This window comes from Strix uralensis, chromosome 7 (genome assembly GCF_047716275.1).
Source record: "Strix uralensis isolate ZFMK-TIS-50842 chromosome 7, bStrUra1, whole genome shotgun sequence".
Taxonomy (NCBI): Eukaryota; Metazoa; Chordata; class Aves; order Strigiformes; family Strigidae; genus Strix; species Strix uralensis.
Genome location: NC_133978.1, coordinates 588,972 through 601,725, shown reverse-complemented (window position 1 = coordinate 601,725; position 12,754 = coordinate 588,972).

Genomic DNA, 12,754 nt, shown 5'->3' with positions numbered 1-12,754 from the left:
GTCCTCCATTATTTTATTACTTTCTTGACCCCAAAAGTTTTCATAAAGTTGATTAATGGATATAGCAGCCAACCCCTGAGGCCCTGATGCAACCGTTACTCCATCCTCCTTCCAGGCACGCTCCGGCTGCTGCCTGCAAGGGCATTTGCACAGTTACTTTGCAGCACCATCACTGAGAGCTGGTCCGTGTCCCCTTTGCACGCAGCAGAACAAGGGTGGCCCGGTGCAAGGGGGGAGCAGGGGAGAGCACAGCTCCACGTCCTCTGCTGAGCACCAGGGGATCTGCTGAGCGGCATCTCTCCTCACCTCTGCCTCCCTCCACCCCAGGCTGGATCCATGAAAAGGTTTCCCAGGTTGTCTCAATGCCTCCTCTCTCATGCCCAGACAACTGCACTGGACAAGGAAGACCCCATCCACCTCCTAGAAGTTGTATTTCTGTGTAAGGCTTCTCTTCGCACATGATGTGGGAGAGGGGACAATATTCTGCTTCAGTGCTTTGAGATGCTGCTGACAAACACAGTAAAACTTGGGCTTAGGTCTCCTAGGAGTTACAGATAAAGCATTCCTCCTCCTGCAGGACCTCATCTGGGAGGCACAGGGGTGCCCAAACACTACAGACAGGACCAGGACAGTTGTACTCTTTCCTATCCAAAATTTCCCTGGCCAGGGGGCCACTCAGCACAGGGTCAGCAAGTCCTCTCAACGGACTAGACCTACATTTGAAGAAGTAAGAGTAAATGTGAATTAGGAGCATTCAAGCTTTACTCAGTGCAGGCTCTACTTTTCAGAGCATGAACAAAATCTCATTAAAGTCAGTCACAACACAAAGTTGATGTCCTGTTGACCTGAAAGGAGGTTGGTTCAGACAAAATCTTTGCACAGGAAGAATGGAAAACATTTCAAAGCCATTAAATCAGAGAGATGCTTTGCCTTTCACTGTATTCTCTGAGGACTCTTCTGGAGTAGATGCTGCAGTCTGTTTCAGATTGGTGCTGTCATGCCAGATGCCCAGACCTGGGAATGGACAATTTTGGGTCTATAGTACTTACAGTGTTGGTGTGTGGCCTCTCTTCTGTGTCCTGCTGTCTAAACCAATTGCACAGCATTTGTCTTATTCCAAGAGCCATCATATGTGACATGGGCATAATGCTTCACTTCTTATTTCTCCCTTAAATTATAGGAGTTTCATGGAGCTCTGTGATTTGTGTGGTCAGTATTACAGGCATCAATCACAGCTTGCTTTTTTCCCTCCCATCTCTAATGCCACAAGGTTTCTTTCCTTCACTGCTCTCCATCCTCACAGACCTACTGTGGATTAAAGAGGCTGTTGCTTGTGGAGGAACTGGCAGGAAAGAGCAGCATAAAATGGTTAGAGGTCTGGTGTCAAATGGGTGTGCAAAAGAGCAAAATACTGTCAGCATGTATGGTTATAATCTGAATATCATCTTATGGCTATGTCCTCATGTTTCACCAGAGCAGCCACAGGACAGGAATTCAGGAGATGGGGTCAGGACCTCGTGGGCTCCTGCCCTTCTGTGAACTCCAGCACATCATACCCCCAGTTACTCACCCCATCCCCTTTATTCCCTCTCTGGTTACAATTCTTGGACCAAGTTTCTCCCTGATCATAAATGGCTGGAAGCTTATGTTTTGTGGAGGATCTCTCTAGTAAAAGGAGACACAGACAGGACCTGCATAACTGTTTCTGTCTTGGATACCACATTACTAACATGTAGTGAGATAAATCCCACCTGATGTTCCCTTTTCAACCAAAGAAAACAGAAGTTTGCCCTACAGAAGCCAGCTTGGGTCTGAAGTTACCCATCTCTTGCTATTGGCTACAGAGGCCAACTGGACTGACTTGCTTCTTAATTTAGATGACTCAGTTAAGTGCCACAGTTGCACCTTGAAGAGTTGGGTGTATGCTGCAGGCTGTATGGGTCACACCCTGCAAAAGGGCCTTTGGTTGGAGTTGGGATCCCCAAACATTACCACAACACTGGTTTTCATCATCATAAACATGCACCAGATCAGACTAACAGAGAATTAGGATATAAGAGATCTAGTATTTTCTTTAGAGGGCAATTTCTCCCTTATTTCTCCCTGCTGAAATACAGCTGCTTGATTTGGCCCCAAATCTTCAGCCCACAATAGCTGATCAGATAGATAACTCTGTTGGAATCTCTCTTGGAAAACCATCCCCTTTCTGGTGAGTGGCACAAGGTGATTTATCTTAGAGTAATCCAGTGCCAGCATCCCAAGTGATGTCCTTTCCGTGCCCTTGGTCCTGCCATGCCACTGAAATGCAGTAACGGCCAGCCACCTGCAAGTTGTTTTGATACTGCTGATTCTTCTTACTCTCTTTGCCGCTGCCTGGGGGTATGCACCAATCTCTTAATACATATATAAGTATTAACCTTGTTAATCCCTCAGAGAAAAATAATATCAACAAAACTTATTACCATTTCCCGTGTGGCTGACTGAGTAATGTGAACCAGATGATGTTTATATTCCAAAAAAAATGAAAATGCCAATAAAAAAGTAATTTAAAAAAATTCACCTCTTGGTATTTTCCTATTCCAAATGGAGAAATAACAGAGACATGCTGCATCTGCATGTTAAAATTCAGCAAAGACAAATGGTCTTTATTACAGTAGTCACTGACATTACGACCATGGTGGCCGCATTTCAAGCTGGCAGTCCTAATTTTAAGTGCATACCTAAATTTTAAGTATTTCTGTGGGATGAGCTTAATAAATCAAGAGCTTGTGAACATTTCTAGTGGGAGCACAAGTCAGAGCTACCAGGTCTCAGTTGTGCCCTTCACAGTGCTGAGCTAGAGAGAAAGGTCTGTTGCTGGAAAAAGCCTATGTAACTCTTTTCTGCTCAGTAAGACCACACTTGTTTACACAGATTTGCATAGTTCTGGAACTCATTCATCCATACCAACAAAGCAAGATTAAAATAAGGGGGAAAAACCCACTAAAATCACACAGGAGTGCCCTCCAAACAGGACAAAAGGCAGCACTGTAGCTGTAGGAATGGCTCTCTGCATGTTGCACAGTTGGGCACTGAGGGAACCCACAGCAAACACCACCAGTGGATAATTCTCATCCCCTGTAGAGACAAATGTATCTGATGGCTATTAGAGAATTGTCTATCTGACCAGATGTTAAGCTCTGAAAATTCTTTCCAATTTCCTCCTTTCACACCTCCATTGCTTCCCGAATTTTTCATCTTTCAGGCTATAATTATTACTGATTGATCCCTTTCATTAGATGATGTCTTTAATTTTTGTTTTGTGTTTTTGAATTCTGTAAGCAAAATCCTTTTTGACGTTTTTGGTCACAATTATAAAAGAAAGAGTCATCAAGTACTACAAACGGAATGGCCAAATTATAAATCAAGAGTGCCCATAGTCTTCCAGAAATGAGAAAAATCAGGCCAGTTTTCTAACATGATGAAAACAGAGCTCTCCATTGCCAGTGTCTTGCATCTGTCAGACCTCAGCCTTATCTGTAATTGTGAACTGGCTATTGTCCAATTACAATTCTGTTGCAGTTCTCCCAATAGCTGTTTTTTCCTTCGAGCTCCACTCTAGTCATTTGTGTGATCAGACGGGACTCTCAGCTGGCTTTAAAGAAACAATCAGTCATCTTGTCTTTATGGCTGTGAAAAGAGTAATGTTTAAAACACTGCTTCCTAAAGAGAGATAGACAGCAAGATGCTGGTATGAATTTCTCTTTCTCTAGTGTATCTATTTATGCCTGTCCACCTAGCTAGCTGATTGTCTATCTGTCTTTCTAAAAATAACAGATGTGCTTAAATGTAATGTAGAAAGAGTGACAGTCATTCAGCAGAAGGCCTTGCATCCTGTAAATCTTATTTGAGCCTTTCTGTGAGGACCTGGAAGGGTTTAGGTTTAGTGCTGGCCCTGTTGAAAGGGGTGATTTTCTCCTAGTCAAAGCCCTGTGGCAACTGAAGGGCTCAGCCAAATGAATGTAGGACACAGGAGGATTGGCACCATCCTGTTAGGACTAAACATCTCCAGGTCATGCTCTAGCTATATGAGACTGAGCAGTGGGCTGTGCTCACACACCTCCAGCCAGCTTTTGCAGAAAGGCAGCAGTGGTCTTCGTCCCCTTGCCTCATCCTCCCCAGGCAGCTCCACCACCCAAGGCAGTAGCAGCAGGGTTAGAAAAGTTTCTTTCAGTCATTGAAATAACAAAACTTCTCTGGCAGGCACACATCTCCTATGTGCCATGAATGAAACAATTAATAATGATAAAAGGTCTATCTTGGTTCTGAACACTCCGGTTGAGTGAAAAGTCCCCCTTTCATTCAAAGTCATTAACGGCTCAGCAATTTCAATGCCGTTTCCCATCGAAATGTATGAATTTTTAATCCTTTAATTACATGTTATCCTAAACACCACTTGTGCTTTTTTCTTATTTATCCGCTTGCTTTTGTTGTTACAGGTAAATGCTTTTTTGAACTCGCTTTTATGGGGGGAAACCGCATTGTTATCTCTCTCTCTGCAGGAAGACAATGGGGGCTGCCGGCCTCTGCCGGGGAATGACAGAGGAGGGGTGTCTCGTGTGTCTCGGAAGTTGCCTTTGGATGAGATGGGGCTGAGATCCTGGGATCAGCATGGAGGCCAGTGAGTAAAACAGGGTTTTTTCTTCCCAGTCCCTGAAATGGCTTTCGTGATAACAGAAAAATTAATTACTAGGGAGATTACTGAAAGAAATATTCTGCCGATATGATAACTGTGTTCATTGGAGACATCTGTTTGGTTTTATTTCTGAAGAAACTCCTGTGTTTGGCTCTTGGAGCTGTGAATGGCTGGTAATACAGCTATTGTTGCAATAAATATGCATTCATTTCTGACCTCAGGAACATTTATGGAGCTTTGTCTACCCTGAGTTGAATTTTTAGGAGACTGAACACAATGGTTCATGCCAAGATTGAGATCAAATTTTTTCAAAGACTGGGGAGATTGGAGCCAGGGGTTAACTCTAGATCGCAGGCTTCCTAATTATAATAGGACTCATTTTACAAAAATAATCAACAGAACAAACCATTCCTAAAACATCTGACATTTGCTGGGAGGAAAAATGAGCTGATTTTTCTTGTTGTGAAGGATCTATCAGTGGCCTGTGGTGACACACATCGTATTTGGTTTTGAACTGTCTTCAGTAACTTTCCTGTTGTGGTTATATTTGTTTCTTGCCCATGGACTAAACGTAAATAGTCTGTGAAATTCCAGCTGAGTTGCAGATTTTGTCTGATACACCGTTGCTCTGCCTTTTACATTTTTACATGTACTTCTACAAATTTGATATAAAAAGCTGTTAAATGAGAACCCTGATGGTCTGCACTTACCTTGCACTTTGCCACAAATTGATGACATAAATTTCAGGCCAATGAATAATGTGGGCGATGGAGTTGAAGACCAGAAGATATCACAGGAATTATTTAGATGATTTCCTCCATAGCTCAGGTCACACATGGAGTAATTCTTAAGCTGGAGGACATTAGTCTTCCCATATGCAAGGCGTACTGGTTCAAAAGGTCAACTGTTTGGTAAAATTCACGTGTCACTCCTGTGTCCTGTGCAAGGAGGGAGGATATATTTGGATCTCACCAGAATCCTTCTGTGAACTGAGTGCATGTGTCATAAATCTAAGAATTTTCTTCCATACTTGAGCCTATTCCTTTCTATGAGTCAGACTTCCAGGGTTTTTAGGAGAATATGAAATGCCCATGAAAGATAGAGGGCTGAGGGGATGGTGGTTGTTGATTTTTTTGCAAAATGGGAATGCATACGGCATACTGGAATTGTGATGGGTGCTGTGAATACGAGTGTCACAATACCCTCAGGGTTGTCACCATTTTCTTTTCTTTGACCTGTCTAGAACTTAAAAGTACCAAAAAGCTCAGAACTGTGCATTCTGGTCAAATTCTGCAGATTCAGCTGATCTATTAAGAGTTTGGATAAGGGTTGGAGTAGAGTCTCACACTGATCTGAAAGCAAACATGACAAACACGAGGGCAGTTTATGCTTCTGGCTAAATATGCTGATTGCCAAAATCAGCATCAAACCACCTGTTACTATGTTCTCTGTCAGGATTTGCTGTAACTAAGGTCTGAATTCACTAACATTTACAGTTTTTCATTGCTTTTTTGGCCAAGAACAGGGATTAGTAGCTGAAGCTAAAGGCTATGCTTGTTTTTCCCAGCCTTAGTTGATCATGCATAAAAAGGCACAACATATAAAACTTCTACACGTCTCTGCCCAACCTTGGGAAGACAATTTTATTTTGAACTGGGTCATTTGCCTTCTCTTACTGTAGCATCATTCCATGCAGTAGTTGGAGAGGAGTTGTGGCAAGATATGAAACCTGGGTGTGAGGCTTGTGCAGATCCCCATGAGCCACATTGCATGGACCAGAAGCCCTCCAGAATAGGAGGGACCTGGATCTAAGACACCCAGGAAGGAAAGAGGAAAAGATATGTCTTCTGTGATTTCATAATGTAATGTCTCGAATATAACAGCAAAGAGCAAGCAGAAACATCCAATGGTTATTACTGGTTCTGGACCTACCAGATGCATTTTTCAACCCTGCCTTTAATTCAGTCTGACACACGCAGACCCAGTAATACAGCGCTGAGCCAAATCAAGTCCTGAGATCTCCTTGATAATATCAATGGTAGTTTGCAAACCTCTTACAGACTCAAAATGTTAAATGCAATAAAGACAATGTTTCCTTAAGCAAGCCATTCACAAGTCAAGACCAGATGTATGCTTCACAGTGGCTAATATCCAGCATGACACGGCTGAGCAGGTGTACGGGTATGAATGTCTCTGTATTAGGATGCACAGTAAATATGATTCCAGCAATATCACAGGGACCAATTGGCTATTAAGCTAGAGGCTAAATTTGGGTTTTTTATGTTGCAATAAATCTTACTTTTCTACAAAGACTAGGCAAATATTAAATCAAATCCCTTTCTTCTCTCCCCTCTCTTTAGTTATTGATTGGGGGTGTTATATATCAACTAACCACAAGGAGAGCATGCCATAACTTTGATGGATCGCCCGTATATTTCTGATACTAATTCTGTGACAAGTGCATGCTTTGCTGCCCACCCTTATCTGTGCTTTATTTCAGTGGCCTTCTCCCCTGGCCGATTCATAGATTAAAAGATGGGAACACCATGATGTATGAGGTCTTTCTAGGTGACTTTCTGCCCAGGGAGCTGGGTACCCTACTGCATAGGACAGGCAAACATCCCTCTCCCAAAATAGTGTTCCTCTATGCAAAAAAAAATTGCTTGTGAAAACAGAAGGAAGGAAAGTAGGTAGAAGGGAGAAGAAGACAGACAGAGAGAAATATAAACAAGAAAAGCTGCTAGGTCAGAACAGTAAAGGTAGAATTCTTCAAATAAGATACGGTGAGTCCTTCTCTAGGGTCAAAGAAGTCTCTGTGCAAATGCAGGTTGCTGTGAAATGTTATGTCTGTTACCAAAATGCACTGAGAATATGAGTGGTTTGGGATGGGTATCACCTAAGAATGTATACAGCTCTTTTCCTGTTGCTCATCCCTACAGCCCACACAAGTAAATGTCCAGGATCTCATTGCACTTTGGTTCTGAATCCTTGCTGCTCCATTTCTGCTGGGAGAACCCAAAATGTCCCTGCAAGTGTGTTTCAGGTTTTTGTTGAGGTCAGGGAGACTGGTGGAGAAAATAATTTCTCTCACATAGTTATTTTTGAGATATTAAATAACAGAAGGAAATGATATTATGAATATAATATAATTCAGACTCATCCCTTAGCAGATTTCACTTTGGTGGGTTAAATTTATCCCTGTCGGATTTCAAGAGCTGTCCACTGCTGGTTCCTAATGAATCAAACCAGCTCTGGATAACAATAATTTCTACAAATCTGCTTATCAGGGCTAAATGTTTATCCCTTTAGCTGCAAACCTCTTGATCCAAAATCATTGTTATAAAACATAAGCAGGGAGTGTCTGCAACAAGCATGTAATTGAAAGGCACTTATTTGCTCAGTTGTTAAAATGTTCAACAGAAAACCAGAATCTGTTACCTGCAGATTCTCCTGTTTGATTCATTTCTACAAACTCGCACATGGGAGGCTTTAAAATCACTCCTTATGAAAAAACCTGGAGATACTGGGTGAAAGCCATTTGGTGAGTGTGGGACACAAGCAGTTTGTGCGGTGTGATAATACACCTGCTGGTGAGATGAACATACACTTTGAATTCAGACCCAGAGACAGGAAGAACATGGGAGGAAACAGAGACTCTAAAATAAAAGCTGTAGAAACATTACAGTGAAGCAAAAATACTTGGGCTAGATTGCTGTCTGATCTAAGAGCAATGAAAAAAAATGCTGACTATGGTCTGTAATTAATCTGTTGGGGCTGGCTTAAAACACCTCTTGCTTAAATTGTGTTGTATGGAGTAAAAGGATTGATCAGACTGGTACAGTGTGATCAGACTCCCATTATGGTATTTGGCATGCAGAATCATAGAGATCTACTTCCAAGTGAATGCAGTGAAGGAAAATAAAAGAGAACATTCAAAGTGGTACCCGTTAGCTGACTGTATATGAAAACCATTGCGGCAATACTAGAAGATTGTCATAGACTGTTTTTGCAAAATCTCTATATTGTCTGTTAATTTAAAGAAGCTGATAAACAATGCACTATGTGGGCTCCTATGACTCTCCTGCAGATCCTCCGTGTAATACTTCTTTTTGTAATCCTAGACTAAATTATTGCAATTTTGTTCGAGGCCCACCAGAGAAGGATGGTGGTATCTGGAGGAACCAGCCTGATGCATCAGTAGGGAGAGCTTCAAGGGTTCTCCAGGAGGGATGGGGTTTCCAAAGGCACCCATCAGGCTGGGATGAACCAGCTAAAGAAAAGCATTTCACTGGAAAATACGGCTCTTGGAGGGCTCAGAAACACCCTAGGCCAGCGCTGCTGCCCTTGCATGACTGCAGGAGGGACGGCTTGGCCGTTCCAAGCCTGCTGGTCACTGAGAACATGATGGGACATGAAGTGGCAGATAGCCCATTATTTACCGTTATTTCAGGTAGACTGGACCTATGTTATTTACAGCTCCAAAACCGAACAGTAAAACCTTGGCTTTCATTCATCTGTGTCACTTGGCAATTTGTCTACATTCAATATTGCTTCAGTAGCATTCATATAAACAAATTAAGGGAGGAGAAAGCAACAAATGCAGCTTAAGACTAATTCCCCTCCACCCACTGAATCACTGAGAGCCTTTAAGAGTGTTCAAAGCCAAATTACACTTCAGTGCACAGGATTTAATTTGCATCTGCCAACTTCAAAAGGGGGATTTAGTCGGATAGGGCATTGGCATTCCATAAAAGGAGTTGATCTCTAATTAAATTAATATCACGTTTGAGTTTCCACAGTGATAACTGGGAAGACAAACATGCAGGTCTCGGCAAGAAGAGGGAGCAGGCTTGGTGCACAGGACGAGAATGACTCTCCTTTTAAACTGCCAAATGCAAACGAGCGTATTTCAATGTGTTAGGAGGGGTTGCCTGTTGTATACAGAGAAACACTTACCTTGTACTTACAGACCCATACAAGGTCTCTGCACCATTTATGTAGCACTTACACTCAGAAAATGCACCCAGCTCGCTCTGTTCCAAGTGCATTTTCCAGGCATTGACACTCCGGCACGGTGTGGGCACACTCAGCTCCCACAGAGTGCCTGATGGAGCCCAGGGACTTGCAGGATCAGGATTCTTTCCTGGAAAAATTTGAATATCTCCTCTTCTGTTCTACATGCTTTAGCTTTTCTTTCTATGTGAAGTAAAAACAACTTTCGGTTTTTACTCTTCAACCTTTATGAGGACACCGCTTGGTATATGTTCACAATTTTAATCCCGTCATTTGAGCAAGAATGATGTGATGGCTTGCAATTAAGTCAAATAAGTCAGAAAGTGCCTGTGTTTCTCTGCATACCAGCATTCCCAGGCCCACACACAGGATGATGTTGAGTAGTCCTGACAGCCACATTCCATTGAGAAAATACAGAAAAAAAAATATCAAACAAGTAAGCAAAGCTGCATTTAAACTTTTTCTTTGGTTATGCTGAATCAATTTTTTCTTTTTTTCCTAATTCCTGCTCAATGCTAAGAGGAAATTCTTTCAGGGCAGCTCAGGCCACAGGAGACAGAAGTATTTCTTACCTACCATCAAACATTCAGGAAAATCAGAAAACTGTGGCAATTATTTTCACAGATCAATAGATTTTGAGGCCAGATAGGAACACAATTACAACCATCAAGTCTGATTTCCTGCTGTACACTGTCATAGAGTGATTCCTTTTCTGAGCCCAACAACACAGATTTAAACCAGAATGTAACTTTTAGCAAGACATCCCATCTTAACTTAAAGATACCAGATGACAAGAGAACAAACATAGCATCATAGAATCATAGAATGGTTTGGGTTGGAAGGGACCTTCTCTTCTCCAGCTGAACCCCCCCAACTCTCTCAGCCTGTCCTCACAGGGGAGCTGCTCCAGCCCCCAAGCATCTTCGTGGCCTCCTCTGGCCCCGCTTAAGCAGGTCCGTGTCCTTCTGATGTTGGTGCCCCCAGAGCTGGACACACTGCAGGGGGGGTCTGATGAGAGCAGAGCAGAGGGGGAGAATCCCCCCCTCGCCCTGCTGCCCACACTGCTCTGGATGCAGCTCAGGACACAGTTGGCTTTCTGGTCTGTGAGTGCATGTTGCTGGCTCACAGTCAGTTTTCCATCCACCAACACCCCCAGGTCCTTCTCCTTGGGGCTGCTCTCAACCCACTCATCACCCAGCCTGTGTTTGTGCTTGGGATTACCCCGACCCATGGGCAGAACCTTGCGCTTGGCCTTGTTGAACTTCATGAGGTTGGCACATCCCACCTCTCCAGCCTGTCCAGGTCCCTCTGGATGACATCCCTTCCCTCCAGTGTGTGACCACACCACACAGCTCGGTGGTGTCAGCAAACGTACTGAGGGTGCCTTGATCCCACTGTCCATGTCACCAACAAAGATGTTAAAGAGCACCGGTGCCAGTGCTGACACATCCCAATATGGCATCATCCCTCGGTAAGCCCTGTAATTATAAATTACCTACCTTCTTAAAACTTTGCTATTTATTTCCTCCCTTAATTCTTCTAATATTCATCTTTGAGCTACTGAAAGCGCTCTGCTGGGTTAGGGAGCTGCTGGCGTCAGATGGGCATCCGATAGAGGCCATTCTCCTACAGCTTATCTCAGTGATCAAATCACAGTTTACTCTTAGTAGCAACATGCAAGTCCCTTCTGAAGTCATGACTTCATTGAGGACCAGATGTCACATGTCTTTTGATATGATATTGAGGTGCTGGGGCTGCATCTGAAGTCTTTGGTCAGACAGTGAGTGTCCGTCTGTCCCGGCAGCAAGGAAGGGATGAGAGATGCGGTGATTTTTGTGTGCCAGCCCAGACTGCAAGCTACCCGCCCATGTCTGGTTTTCCCCCAAACCACGGCCAACAGCAAGATTAGTAGAGCAGCCCCATCAGGCACAGAGGGAAATCCCAGTCTCATTAAAAGCAAGAAGTTTTGTTTTTATCTCTGATGGGACTGACATTTCATTGGAAACTTTAGAGATGAGAATATTCGTAGTCTTGTTATGCATGCTATACGCAAAAACTCCAGTTTCTGATGAAAAGCCCAGCTCCATCCCTTTTACACAGTTAATTTTAGTATCATTTTTTTATTTCACAGTGGAGTGCATCTGGCTTACAATACTTACCCAAGTAAATATCCCATTTCACCTCTCTCCCAGGAAACAGATGTACATAGATCAACCCAAGAAAGACGACTGTTTATTTTTTCCCTTGTGACTCAATCCTGTGCATATGCCACAGTGTGTGGCATTTTCCACTCCTCAAAGAAAGCAAAATCACACTTGATATTAAAACTTGGTTTTCTAGAAGTTAGTGTTTTTAAGATGAAAGCACCCAAGGAAAATATGCTTTGGACAGAAATAAAACAGGTAACTTTTCAAACTAATGAGATATTTGTGGTCAAGTTCTGATCTCCATCACAGTGATATGAATCTGGGCTAATTCCCTACAGAAGATAAAAGCCCCTGCTCTGTCTGCTGGGTAAAACAAATTTTCTCAAGATATAAGCCCTTTTTTAAAAACTCCCTTAGTAATCAAAGCCCCCAAAACTCTGGGGATTTGAGTTTTCTGAGCTTCTTAAAATAGCAATAGGGTGGTGTGTCCCTGGAGCTTAGAGGTCCCCCCTCCCCTGGTGCTCTCACCTTCCATGGTGTCTCTTGGGAGAGGAATTCCTGGGTCCCAGCTCACAGCCTGCACACCCACAGCCATCCCTGTGGGGAAGGAGGCTTTCCCCTTCAAACTGCTCTAAGGGGAAAAAAAGAGCAAGGCAAGCAGAGCTTTTTCACTTTCTTGAAGAAGACAGACCCTGGGAGCCAAAGGCAAAGCTCCCCCTGACTCCCACACCTTGGGCGTGCCAACCAGACCCACACCACAGACCAAATGACAAGCATTGCCCAGCACCGAGGCATGAGGAGCACAAATGCCTCCTCTTGCTTTTTATTCCCCAGAAGAGTGTGTGGGAGCCAGCAAAAGGGGAGGGAGAACATACAGTTATGGTGCCGCAGGGCAGCCAGCCTCGTAAATGGCGGTTTC